The sequence below is a fragment of the Rhinopithecus roxellana genome, chromosome 9, assembly GCF_007565055.1.
Source record: "Rhinopithecus roxellana isolate Shanxi Qingling chromosome 9, ASM756505v1, whole genome shotgun sequence".
Classification (NCBI taxonomy): Eukaryota; Metazoa; Chordata; class Mammalia; order Primates; family Cercopithecidae; genus Rhinopithecus; species Rhinopithecus roxellana.
Window position 1 is genome coordinate 125,902,997 of NC_044557.1, and position 14,238 is coordinate 125,917,234.

General features: G+C 52.0%; 1 long non-coding RNA gene across 1 annotated transcript; it reads left to right on the plus strand.

The window, feature by feature from the left end:
* Positions 1 to 6,575: 6,575 nt before the first annotated feature.
* On the plus strand, positions 6,576 to 9,876 carry LOC104654323. Its single transcript, XR_746812.2, has 3 exons — positions 6,576 to 9,250; positions 9,327 to 9,384; positions 9,653 to 9,876. It is a non-coding gene; the product is annotated as an uncharacterized LOC104654323 (long non-coding RNA).
* Positions 9,877 to 14,238: the final 4,362 nt, after the last annotated feature.

Below are 14,238 nucleotides of genomic sequence, written 5' to 3' on the forward strand. Positions count from 1 at the left end.
CTCTGGAAGCTCTTTTTCCATCTTTCTGGGCCCTGCTCTACTCTTTTATAGTAGTAAGGGGGGCACCAAATAATCTCCAGGATTCCACCATTAGTTATGCCATGCAAATAATACCTCCAAAATTGTTTTTTTAAGGACACAGTAACTGCAGAACTCTCTGTAGCTATTTCCAAAAATGTGAACTGACATTCAAGGAACACAAAAACAAGTCAGTACCTGCTACTGTGTATAAAGGTTTCAAATGAGGGAGTTTCACTACTGAAATAATTTTCCAAAACAATATTGACTGACTTGGACTAAAAGCTTATGTATCTAACCACCTAACCACTATTTTCCCCTCATTTCACTTTCCAGATTGATTTGTGAGGGTTTTTCTCTCTCTCTCTCTCTCCCTTATTTTTAAAACATTTGTTAAGGCCTAAAGAGACTGCAAGGGGCTATGCACAGACAGATAAGTAAGAACAAGCTGGGTCTTATCTAGACTGAGCATTTCACTAGGAACAGAGTTTTGGATTCCGCTTCTCCAGCCACCACCACTGAAAGGTTATAGAATATTCTATTTCAGGACACCTTTAAAAACGAGAAGCACATTTAAAAGTACTGCAGAATGTTATTTTGATTTCTGCCACAGAATGAATCACTCCTCCTGAATGCAAACACCAGCAAAGAATGCGTTAGAGGATCCGCCATCATATTAAAAATTAAATCCGGCTGCATTTCATAATGGGTTTTCCTTTTTAAAGCACGGTTTCATCTTCTCACCATGGAAATTGCACTCTGATGGCTGTTCTTTATGGTTAACACAGGCATCGGCTGAGGTCAGAACCCTGCTTCTGTGAACAGGGAACCACAAATGTCACTGACACATGGTACGCTTGGCAAATAATATATTTCTTTCCTGTGTCTTCAGTTTGTCTAACGTCATGCTTGTGGTAAGCTACAGAGAGTTTATTTCTCGGGTTGTCCTTCCTTCCTTTGGTGGGACCAGCAGGAGGCACACAATATACAATGAATTCAAAAGTGCATCTCTTTTGATTTTTGTTGTCGTCTTTATTTTAACCTCCAAGAAGTGAGAGATTTAACTCAGTCTTCACCCCAGGCTAAGCTAATACTTAGGTCATGTCTGAGCTCTCTGGGGAACCCTCGCTTTATACCATCGGAGGGGCCATGGTGTCTTTTCACGTGGAGCAGCACAGCTGTCCGGCCATATGGGCCCCAAACAGTCCAGTCAATCGGATTTGGGGAGGTTTTACAATATAATTTCTTAACGTGTTAGTATTTGGGGTGAGTTTGATCAGGAGCATAGACAACACTTAAGCCCAAGGGTTTAGGTTTTAAGACGCCATCACAAATGTCCCAGCATCCGATCAGACTGGTTAAAAACAGATATGAAATCCGTGACTGGGGGAGGGGAAAGGACTGCTGACCCCCTGGTTGAAGCAAGCCCCAGGGGCATACTCTAACTATTAATTCAGCATCAGCTGCTTTTTTTTTTTTTTTTTTTTTTTCTCTCTCTCTCTCTCTCCTTTTCTTTTCTTTTTTAACCCGGGCCTCATCATTTAAGGCGTTCCCACTCAGGCCTGCAGAGCCTGTTACAAAACCATGCTCTCCTCCCCTCCCCCCATGCCGCAAGATGAGCGGCAAATACCCTGCATTGCAGCAACGGCGATGAGGGACTGCCAGAACCCGTCCTCAATCTAAACAAAACCAGGCCTTTAAGAAAAACTACGGAAAAGGAGCAGCAGCGTGTCCTACAGTCCTTCAGTCCAGGCCACTCGGGCCACGGCCCCATCCCTCCATATACAAGGAGTTCCGAAACTATCTGCGAAAGGAATTCTTAGTGAACAGGAAACAAATTGTCCTGAAGCTAAAAACCCTTATCAAAACGGTGGGAGTCTTGAACCAAGCCACCGCCAGTGTAGTTTTTCCGCCACAAAAGTGTTTTAGTTTGAGGGGGACGTTATCAGAATGGTAAGTTTTTCCCTGAAAGCCAGCCCAAATGATGGCTTTTCCAATCAGTGTGGTCTTCAGAAACTAAACACCAACTGCAAGCGACGGTTTATTTCTTCTTTTTCTTCTTTCTTTTTTCTTTTCCCCCTCCTCTTCCCTCCCCTCCTCCTCTTCCTCTTTTTTCCTTCTCTCTCTGTTTAAACCAAAGCTTTCCGCTTCTTGAAATTTACAAAAACTGCTTCTTTTCTAAGCTTATCGTGGTGCATTGTTGGAAGCAAAGGCCAGTGCTGAAAGGGTTTGAGATCAGCATTCTACTTCTGCTGGGACAAACACCCAATAACTGACAAGAGCCGAAATGACCTCGAAGCGAGAAGGGCCGCGCCCGGGTCACCCTTCGTGCAGCCACTCGGCTGGGTGGGCACCTCTGCTGCGACCCTCGCGGGCCGTGTGGTTTCAGGAGGACTGCTTTCAGCTGGCGGGGCTTGTCCTCCCCATCTCTAGCTGCCCTGAATCCAGCAGTGCCCAAGAGACACTTAGACCTCTCTCTCTCTCGCTCTGTCTCTCTTTTAAGTCATCAAAGAAGAAAAGCCGGAGTAGGGGAAGCAGATGGGCCCTGCGTGTGCGTGAACCGCGCGGGTCAGGCCTGCCCCTCGCGGCTGCGGCACTGACCCTTGGAAAGTCCGAAGGTTTCTCGTTGCAGGCGTTGGGTTACGATTGAGGGACTGGGGCGGGGGTCGTCTTTGGTTTGGCTCTTACAGGCGGATTCATTCTGAGTCATTCCTCAAGGCCAAGCTCACCCTGTACTCCCGGAAAGGCACAAACACCGCCACGGCCACCACAACAAAAGGCGTCTCCGCGAAGGAGGTCTGATGTCCGCGGGACGGGTGGGCCCGTCGTGGAGCGCACTCCTGCGCCTGTCATCTCGGGCGTCCATCTGGCCCAGGCGCGCGGGAGGGCTCCGGGCGGGGCGGGGCGCGCGCCTCTCAGGCACGGGCACGCGCGCCCGCTCTCCTTCACGTTCACCTTGACTGCGGGGGGCGGGGGATGGGGCGACCGTCCCCCTCCCCCCCGCTCCTCCCCCGCCCCCGCCGCTGTCCTGCCAGACGCCGGCCCGGGCGGGGGGGAGGCTGCACCGGCGCTCAGGTCTCCGCAGCGGCCCGGCAGCCGCGCGCTCTCCGCAGTGATGTCAACCGCATCGCCGCAGCCCCGGGCGGCCCCAGCCCGCGCGGAAACCCCAGCCCGGCGCCTCCCGCAGGGCCGAGGAGCAGAGGGTGCGCGGGTCCTCTGAGTCCCCCACTCCGTCTGCCTAAGCCGTGGAGACCGGGAGTGGACTCACGGCGGTGCCCGGATCCCCGGGGAGGAGGAAGGAGAAGAGGAGAGGGAAGGGGGCTGTGCAGTCAGGTGTGGATTTGACGCCCGCGGCCGCCGAGCGGACTCTGCCCCGGACTGGTGCCGCCGGGGGGCGTTCAGGGAGCGCGGGGCGCCAGCCACGGCAGATGCGGCGACGCGCGTGGTCTCGGGCAGGCGCCCCCTTCTCCCAGGATAGAAACGGATAAACGGAAGCGCGTGTGAGTGTGGGGGTGCGAATCGCCACCTCCGGCCTTGGCTTTCCCGCTCTTCCGAGCTCTCCCACTTCTCACTTTCCCCAAATCCGCATTTTCCTTGGCACAGCTCTCCCCGAGCACGAAGGAGAGGGAGGTACCCGGGGGCAGTGAGAATGACGTGTGCTGGTGCAGAGGGGGTGGGGGTCTGCGGGCCTGGATCTGTGGACGGGCTCCTAATCCTCTTGTTTTCGGAACAGTCAGCAGATGTGGCTTCCTTTACCTGAATAATCCGTTAAAGGAATAATATTTTTTAAAAAGGAGCTCGACCTCACCCAAAGAGGACGGCGCACGAGATAAGGGCTTGGTAAGGATAAATTAAAAGGCTCCCAATTCTCTCTGTCCCTCTCTGCCTTCCCCTCTACCCCTCCCCCTCCCTCCTCCACCCTCCCCACCCCTCCCCCTTCTTCCTCATCCCCTGCAATCCGCGCTCGACGCGAGTTCACGCGAAGGGCTGGATTTCCAGGCGGCTCCGCAACTTGCGCTGCGCGGTGTTATTATTCATCCGAGGGTGCTGCCTCCGCAACCTTTGCCTCCTGCGCGGCTCTCCTTCCCCAGTCCGCAGCCTCCAGCAGTGCAGTCCCTCCGGCACTTACGCTCTGGTTCACCAAGAGGAAGACTGTTTTTTTTTTTTAAATCATGCTCATCATCATCATCATCATCATCACGTTCCTTATCATGGTTATCATTTCCTCCTGCCAGGCGGAGCGACCACCAGCGCCGGCTCGCCTCCTGCGCCTTCCCCAGCGAAGGCAGCAAGCAGTTCGGGCTTGGCCCGGGCGGCCGCTCCCAGGATGCTTCCCGCACCTCCCGCATCACCCCCTCATTCATCTGCCTGTATATTATCTCGATCCCTTTCATTTCAGTAGATCCACTGCCTTTGGTTGGGCTGGCTGAATCGCTGGGGACTGCGGCCAGTCTCTTAAAAAGGAGAACAAAAAGCCGAAGACCTTGTGTGGCCGCACAAAGCACCTTGGGCTCGGCGAGAAGGGAAGCGCAGGAGCGCTGAACCCGGAACACGCGTGGCCGCTGCGGAAGGGCGTCCGCCCGGCGTGCGGACCGCTGAGGGTATTCAGGATTGAATTTTATTTGTCCTTGTTGCTTGCTTTCACAGTGTCGACGTAGGAGAGGGGTCGGGGTTGTTGGGGTCTCTTTTACTGGGAGGGGTAGCTGAATTGTGGGAGACCGGGGAGCACTTGACTTGGCTTTCCTGCTACTCTGCCTTGCCTTCTCAAGATGCGGGGGTTGGGAAGGGGACAGGGGACTCAAGGCTTAGCAGAGAGAAGGAGCCCGCTGCTGCCTGGAGGGCTAAGGGAGTAGAGGGTGGAGGTGGAGTTGAGTAGGGATGGGCCAGCCCGAGGAGCACTGAGGAGGAGAAGGGGTCTTCTCCTGCCTCGGGTCCACAGGATGAGTTTTGCTGGGAGTGAGAATTCGGGTGTCTGTCGATAGGAGCGCTGAGAAATTGATGAAAAATTGACATGTCCGTGCACATGCATGAGGCGGCGACAGGATTCGTGTGTAAACAGTGTGAAGAGGTGGAGGAGGGCATGGTGGGGGTGGGGGGGTAAAATAATGTCTTATTGTCCTTTTGGCTTTCGGGACTCTCATCCTCTGTCTCGCCCCCTTTTTTTGACCCAGGGATCCAGCCGCATTATACACGAGTGACCTTTTAAATCTACGTCCACCCTTTACCTGGTAAAGCCCGTTGACAGTTGGAGGTGGGGTGGGGAGAGTGTAGGGGTGCTCTCTCCCTCTCTCCCTCCCTCCGCCTCTCCTCCCTCGCTCCCCCCTGCACTCCTCTCTCTTCCTCCCTCCCACCTCCCTCGCTCCCGCCCTCCCTGCTGCATTTTGCATGAGCTATCTAGGTCATTAGCATTTTAGCGTATGCAAGACTTGACAAAGCTGATGAGGGGCCAGATGGGCCTCGCTCTTATGTTTTTTTTTTCTTTTTCTTCTTCTTCTTCTTCTTCTTCTTCTTCCTTCTCTCTCTCTCTCTCTCTCTCTCTCTCTCTCTCTCTCTCTCTCTCTCTCTCTCTCTCACCCTCCCTCCCTCTTCCTTTTCCCCCCTCCACCACTTGGGACCTAAGCGAGAGGACTGCAGCAGGCGAGTTCCGGAAGGCTGAATCCCCAGGTCCCGGCCCCGGACCGAGGCAGCTCGCCCCTGCGGCACGCCCGGCCCGGCTGCGCCTGCACTCAGCGATGGAGGTAAAGAGGCGGCGGCCGCGCGCCCTGCCCCGGCTGCCGCTGCCGAGCCCCTGCCGCTCTCCTTGTCCCTCGCCCTCTTCTTCCCCCTCCTTGCCCCCTTCAGTTTCCTGAGCAAAGCAGAGGGCGACATGGGTGGGTGGGTTTGCTGCGCTGGGGCGAGGTGGGGTCGATGTTGTTTTTTCATTGTCTGGAGCTGCAGGGGAGGCGAGGCGCGGGGAAAGGGGCGAGGGGAGCCGGGGTAATTAACACGGGGGAGGCACCCCTCCGTCTCCCACTTCTACCCACACCCCCATCCCTCCACCCCCTCCGCTTTGCAGGAAAAAGCCTGGATGCGAAAGGATGGGGGAGAACAAAGAGCCTTTGGAAGACGTCGCTGTTATCTCATTGTCTGTGTGATTGGGGGAGCTGCGGCGGGGAGGATGCTGTGGTCCCTTCCTCCGGCGCTCCCCACCCCCATCCCTCTCCCCGCTGTCAGTGCGCACGCACACGCGCCGCTTTTTATTTCTTTTTCCTGGTTTTCTTATTCCATCTTCTACCCACCCCCCTTCCTTTCTTTCACCCTTCCTTCCTTCCTTCCTTCCTTCCTTCCTTCCTTCCTTCCTTCCTTCCTTCCTTCCTTCCTTCCTTCCTTCCTTCCTTCCTTCCTTCCTTCCTTCCTTCCTTCCTTCCTTCCTTCCTTCCTTCCTTCCTTCCTTCCTTCCTCCTTTCCTTCCTCAGGAGAAAGGCCTCTCTCTCCGTGTTCACAGCGGACCTTGATTTAAATGTCCATACAATTAAGGCACGCGGTGAATGCCAAGAATGGGGCTGGCTGAGCACCGTGGGTCGGCAAGGGCCCGCCAAGGAAGGAGCGACCGACCGAACCAGGCGCCCTCCGCAGACCTCAGCGCAGCGGCTGCGGGCGCGAGGGGAGGGGTCTCGAGCTCCCTCCGGCTGCCTGTCCCGCACCGGAGCCCGTGGGGTGGGGAGGTGTGCAGCCTGTGACAGACAGGGGCTTAGAGATGCAAACAGACTCAGGGAGAGAAACAGAAGCTGGTTCTGTGACAGAAGCAGATCTGTGCAGCACAGATGCGGTGTGCGTGGGGAGGGGGTCGCTTGGGAGCGCATTGCGGAGTGCTTGTGTGTGCAGATTTTTCTCTGGGCTCAGGACTCATTGTATGTGGGTCGACACTTTCCTCCGTGACTGTGTTTTTGTTCTGAGCTGAGTTTTTTGATTTGCCCTTAAAAAAATAATAATTTGGCATCCAGAGACTGGCAGACTGCCTCAGGGCCTGGACTGCGGATATATTGTGTTCTGCTTGAGGTTTGGGGAGGAGGGCAGGCGGTTGGAAGGGAGAGGGGGAGCTGTTTGTCACCCTTTGCTGTAGAGCTGAGAGCACCTGACAAGCTTAAGGAAGTCGCTAGGCTATGTGGACAAGAAGGAGCCAGTTCCCAGCGGGTTCACAAGCTCCATCGGAGCTGAAAGCCTGGCCATGGCTCTAAGGAGCACCTCACGCCCTCCCTGTAGCTGTTATTGCAGTTTCAGGCAGAGATCCAGGAGCTGCAGAGGAAGGGAGAGGCAAAATAACCTACATGGACCCAAGGGAGATGTGTTCCTTTAAAAATGTGAACAGAAGGAAAAACAGAATGTGTGCAAGTGGGGGTCTGAGGAAAGACTGTTTTGAAAGAGGCTGTCAGGGAATGGAAAGGGTTAAGTTTTTCATCCTGAAGAACCTGCTTCCCAAATCAGGCCTTCCTCCCATCACTAGACCCTGAGCAGCAGCTGGTCCTAGAGACCCCCCTCATACTGCGCTGCCACAATCTCATCCCATTTCCAGCTCTGTATTAACCACCAAGCTGCAGCGGATGGGGCAAGACCTAAGCTCATTAATTTCCAGGTGGAGGAAATGGAGGAGGGGCAGGTCCCTGCAGTAGAGGGAGGAGCAGAGAAAGGAGGCCAAGATCTGGATCCTTCTGCCCAGGAAGCCTGCTGCATCCCTTCCCCCGAGCATGGCAGAGGCCTGGCTTTGCAAGGCCAAGGCCATAAGGGATGTTTAGGAGATTAATTTGATTCCTGACACAGTAATCAAGGCCTAAGAGTCTCCACTGAAGCTTACTGAGGACTTCTTTCCTCTCCAAAGCCTCAGTCTAGCCTGCTAAATAAATTAGTATTCAGTGATGCCTTGGATCAGGGTCCCTCCCTGGCCTCAGTTCCCCCAAATATTTATTGAGTACCTACTATGTGCAATCCTTGTGTAATTTTTACCTCTTAGGCTCTTCATTTGCCCTCCTAAGGCAGTGTTTAGAGTCAAGCAGAGGTTAAGTGTGTAGCACCCCACCTAGATACTCCCAGAACCTTCTCTGGGTCTGCAGAATGTGGCACAACCTGCTTGCCCCTGCAGAGAGAAAGCTGCAGTGCACATCTTGCAGACTGCAGCTGCTGGGCTGCCTCTGGAGACCCAGGAGGCAAGCTTGGCTGCAGGACAGAAAGGGAAAACAGCTTCTCTCACCCCTGAGCCTTAACAAGCCCTGTCTATTTGCCATTGCCTTCAAAATATACCTCCCCTGAAACTAGTAGCTTTCTGAGTTCTGGTGTCCCCTTCGCCCTTTCTGGACAGGTTTGGGAAGAAGAAAGCAGTCAGTGCTGGGCCTTATTGGGGTGTAAAGCCCCTTGCTCTGCCCCCTCTGTTCACTGTGAAGGCTGCTGGATGCTTCCTTTAGGCATGGTTTAAGCCTCTGATTACTAAACCCCTTGCCCCACAAATGTCCACATTGACGAGCCTCTTTTTGGTAATTGCTTCCCCGTAATTCCTTCAGAGGTTGCTGTACCCTTCGCGGATGTGCCCTCCGGTAAAATCTCCGGATGCCTTCCCACGTAATGCCCCTTTCAGATGCTTTAAGCTGAGAGCTTAAACCGCAGGTACCATGGCTGACGCCAGCTAGGTTTCTGCTGTGGATAATCTATGATGGGAGGGGCATATTTTTTACTTCATTACTTATGTAAACTCTTGTTCCAGAAAGCTTTAATGTGTGTGGGAGTATTCTGGGTCTACTAGGTCTGTGTGCAAGGGTGTGGGCATTTGCCTGTGTCCACTGAGTGGGTCTCATTACAAAATGTATGTTTATGTAGGGCTTTAATGGTCGAAAATGGCAAAGAGACCAATGGACCGCTTGGTCCTGTGTATAATTGCCAGGCTCCTTCTGTGCTCGAATAAGATGTCCAAGTGAAGGTCAGCCTTCTGTATTTGGGGCCTATTGATGCCACCAGTAATTTTACAAGAAACCTGGATATTTCTCCCTTTTGAGGGCATTTAACTCTTTAACATCTTCTCTCTTATTACCTATTTGAGCCCCTCTAGCTACAGTCTATGGCTTAAATGAAAGGGGAATTATATGGTTAAGAAAAAGTAGGACAAGGTTGAGGCAGTTTGCTGACTGAATATGTGAAGAAGGCCCTGATAGGCTCATATGCCGCCATCACAGTCCTCAACGTGACGCAAGCTCATACGATTCTTCAGGTAACTCTACCAGATACTTCCAGATTTAGAAATGTATCAAAGGAAAAATTGGTGATATTCTTCTTTCCCCCGCCAGAAACAGCCCAGATCTCCGCTTAAGCGGAAAAGAGATTGACCTTCTAACAGAGGCAAAGGTAAACTCCTGTAAGTTACTTCTGTTACCAAAGGGAGGGGGGCAGCTTTTGTGAATGTTTGAGGAGCTTTTGCCAGAGAGATATTTGGAGGAGGGGTGTGCCCATATGCACACATACATTTTCCCACATAACCATAGCCAATGCTAGCATTTAGAGGAAGGCATTTAGCCACCAAAAGTCCATCCACCTATGCTGCTTCCACAGGGAAAACGTTTTCTCTTTCCTCCTCTTGAACTTACATAATACCCTCCTCCCATTCCAATCTTAGAATGGAGTCTTTTGGGGGCAGCTGCAAAGCATTCTCCCTAGGACAGATGGAGCCTCCCTTTCCTCATCTACTCTGTGGGTGGTTTCAGGGCCCATGAGTCAACATGAGGAGTTGTGCTGGTGGTATGTGTGTTGGAGGCTGGGCTGGCTGATTCACAGTGATGAGGATGTCAATAATAACAATAATGAGAATGATGGTACCCAATAAAGACTTTTTTCCCCAAATCCCATCTACAATTCTTTCATTGGGTGTTTTGCCAAGTGTTTCTCAATATCATTTCAGCTTTTTTAAAAGAAAATGTATTCAATACTTAATTGCATCACAAATGTAGACATATAAGAAAAAAGGACTTCAAACGGAATTTATGGGAGGCAATGTGTGTGGCTTTTTGCCTTATAGAGCTGTGTAGAAGGCCTGGAATGATCTTCCTGCAACAAATTTAGATGGCCTCAAAAAAAAAAAAAGAAAAAAGAAAAGAAAAAAAAATCAGGCTTTATTGAGGGCAAGGAATGTTCCAGGTCAGAAATAAAAGTGTCAGCAACTCTCAATAGGTTCATCTTTTTATTTCCTATCCTTCTCCCTTTTGTCTTAAAAAAGACCTGAGGGACTGGGTCAGGGGCCGGGAACCCAGAAAACAAACTTCCAGAATCACTAAGAGCTTTCTCTCTCAAAATTACACTGGGAGGGTTCTTTTGAAATTCAAATCCAACCTATTTGTTGCTTAAGCACACACAAAATACTGAGACCTGGGGTCCAGGAGGCAATACTTTGGCTGCAAGTGCATATTGCAACTTCGTGTGATGTTCCCAGGGCGGTTCTGCGTCGAGTTGCGGCTCCACGACTGTAGGCGCGGGCCCCATTTCGGCCCCTGCCGGCCCGGAACGCGCCCCGAGGCATTCTCATCTCTTTCTCTTGGAATGCACCAGAGACTCCTCCATGGAGCAAGGAGAAGATGAGCAGGCGCTGGTTTCCCTTTTCTTTTTTGCTTCCATTTCCCAGTCTTGATTTTTTTTTTTTTCTTTCTCTTTCTCTCCTGAATCATGCAGACCTGGAACTCCTGAGATTCGGGTCCTCCTGCAGTTCCCAAAGCTTTGGACCCATCCGAGGTGTGGGTAGACGCGGGTTAGTCTCAGGTTCTTTCTAGGACAAGCCCCAAGCCCAAGTTCTAAGTCGAGGGGGAGGCGAAGAGGTCAGGGCGCCCCCAGCTCGGGGCGACAAACGCCAGGGACTGTCCCCGGAGAGGTCATTTTTCCATTTTCCATGCACATTGATTTCACTCTAGCGCCAGATGGACACTCGACGGTCAACGTTAGAGATTATTACGGAGTCGGGGGCAGGAAGAGGGACGAATCGAGGCGAGGGTACATCCTCAGCTTCCAAGGGTGGCCGAGCCAGACCGAAGGCCTGGGCGGGAGGTCACGTCCTCCCCTGGCCACCCGCAGCGCTCCCCAGCCGCAGGCCTGGGCCTAGACGCCGCATCCTCACGGCCGTGCAGCCGGTCAGCCTGTGCGCCCGGCGCCTGCAGTCCTGCTTCCCTCGTCCTCCTCCGGGCCTCTCTCCGATCCACTTCAGTACCTGCGGCCTTGAGGACCCCACTCTGCACCCCGGAAAGCCTCAGAACTTGCAAGAAAGAGGGGCTGGCAGGTGCAGCCTGGGAAGGGGTACAGACAAGGGGGAGGTTGGGAGAGGACCCGCCGCGAAAGCGCTTGGGGGTTTGGAGTTTTGTTTGCTGAGGCCGTCTCAGTGCATCCTCCTGAACTCCCCATTAGGACGCCCCGCCCATACCTCCAGCCTCCTCTCCTGGATAGCCCCAGTGACCCTGCCAGGGAGCGGGCATTTTCCCTGAGGACCCAGCGACGTGTCCTCGCCATCCCCAAACACCCTCCTTCCCTTCCCCCGCAGCCCTCTCCACAGAAGCCAAAACCACAACAAAAATCTTCAACCTGCAAGGAAAAAGACGCATTCCTCCTTCGGCCTTAGTCAGCGTTAGTTCCAGATCCCACGCCGGAGGGGACGGAGCCGCTAGAAGTCGGTTGGAAGGAAGGCGCAGAAGGCTCTTTCTGTCTTCATGAATCTCCTTGCAAATGCAACTGCTGCTGCCATTAGGACGGGGTCTCTGTTTTCAAAAGAACTCAATTCCTTCCGTTTCCTCATCTGTTGGGTCCATCAGCGTGCAGTGAGTGATACCAGGCTCCTTTGGGTCAACAGGCCGTGCACCGAAGCAACTTTCGGAGCCCTGGCCTCAAGGTCATGGGCCGGGTGGTGCCTGACTGAGGCTGTGCCACTTCCGACATGCAGGAAGGTGCCCTGAGCTGCACAGGGGGCTTCTGTCAGCCCCCTCCCACTCTACACAGATTGATGCGGCAATATTTATTCCCATTTAATTGAGACACTGGTTTAATTTCAGATTGCTTCGGCTTAAGGCCCAATGGGGTTTTCTGCAGCTCTTTTCCCCAGTGCCTCTACAGAAATTAATTGCTGTTAATATCCAATTTTGGCTTTATTATTCGTTAGCCAATTATGTATCCCATAGCCCAGGCCCCTTGCTGCTTTCAGTCTCTGCTGGAATCAGCTCACACTATGCCCCGCTTCTGCTTTTCTGCTTTCCCCTCTATTCAGACTCTCTCCTCCCAAGATGATTTACCGGCCAGTCAGGCATTTTGCTTGTGTCCCAGTGCTAGCTGAGCTGGGGGAGGTGTCTTTAGGACGTTTTCCCCCTTTTGAGGGAAATGTCTTCTTTGCAGTGGAAATAACTAATTTCCATTTAACAAAGAATCTAAGCTTCTCCACTGTCTTCACTATCTCAAGGCTTGCTTTCTCTGGAGCCATTTTTGGAGAGCAGTTTTGCATCAAAAGCAAGCAAGGTGCCCCAGCCTCAGGGCTCTCCTCCCCACCTCCCTAGGAGTCCCTCTGAGACTGTGTTAAAGCCACCACATATACATAATACCATCGATTCAAACAGTGTGCTTGGAGGATGTCATTTCACATTTCAAGGAGGGAAACTTGAAAAAAGCAATTTGGGAAAAGCACTATTTTCAGAGATGAGGAGGGCAGCTCTCCCTTCCTCCCCCGCAGAGGCCCTGGAAACCATTCCAGCCTTGCACTGCACAACCCTGCTCAATGGAGCTGATGCAACTGGGGGCAAGAGTCTTTAAAAAGTGTTATTTTGCCTTGGTTTTTTGTGCCTTGAGTTCAATGATAGAGAGAGGCAAACACTTCCCATCACTGATGCTCTGGAAACAGAAACATACAAGTGAGAATCCTAAGGACAGCAGAGGCCCTTCTTTGTCTGCTTCCTGTCCTTCCCCCATTTGGAAAGAATGCCTCCCGTGCCTTCATGTGCCTTCACACTTATCTCTAGCAGTTCTGTAACAACCTGCGCAGTGTCGGCATCAGAACCGAGTGCAGAGAAAACAAAAAGTCCAAGCCACTGGCTTGGACTGCGGCCCCTACAGATGAAGCCCAAGGTGGGAGGTTTTCTTCTCTGCCTGGAAATCCTATAGTCAGATTTGTCGTAGGGGGGAGGTGGGTGGTGACTGTGGTGGAGGGCTGGGACATTGTTAAGAAGGTGCCTTACGCAGAAGGCTCAATAAATACCACCCAAATTGGATGTAATTAAATTAGCAGCAGCTGTCCTGCTTTTCCTGTCGAAAAGCTACAATTAGGCATGAAGGCCTCTTGGGCAAAGGCTAGATAGAGTGGCATCCCGGAAAGGAGGGGCTAACAGTGTTTTTGGTTCATCTTCTATCCTCAGCCCCTGCCTAGCTTGTCCAGATGTGTGGAGTTTTCTTTTCTTTTCTTTCTTTTCTTTCCTTTGTGTTTGTTTGTTGTTTTTGAGATGGAGTCTGACTGTGTCGCCAGGCTGGAGTGCAGTGGCTTGATCCCGGCTCACTGCAGCCTCCGTCTCCCGGGTTCAAGAGATTCTTCTGCCTCAGCCTCCTGAGGAGCTGGGATTACAGGCATGCATCATCATGCCTGGCTATTTTTTTGTATTTTTAGTAGAGACAGGGTTTCACCACGTTGGCCAGGTGAATTGGTAATATTCCAAAAATATGACCAAAGGACTGCCTATGGCCTCAAATCCCAACCTCAGGTGACCCACCCGCCCTGGCCTCCCACAGTGCTGGAATTATGGGCATGAGCCACCGCACCCAGCTGAGTTTTATTTTCAAAATAGTCCAAGCATAGTAAAGAGCCCACATACTGTGCCCAGTCCCAGAGAGAATTTCTGGGAAAATAAGAGGAAAAAAACCCTCTTTTTTAGAACCCTTCTACCGTCCTTTGAGAGCACTTTAACTTTCAAAGATCCTCATATTCAAATCTCTCTTGTCACCACTCCAATTCACATCTCAACCAAGGGCTTTCCCACTGCGGTATGCCCTCTAAACAAAACTAATAACAACAACAACAACAACTATAATAATCAACTTCTATTTCCTTCTCCTCTCCTTCCCCCAGCCCCTTGAATATATCTCTATTCTCAATGTTCAAGAGGTATTAGGAGAAAGACAGTGAGGTTAAACCATTTCATACTAACATGTGAGTCACTTCAACAAGTCTTTTAACTTCCCCAGAGATATTTAACA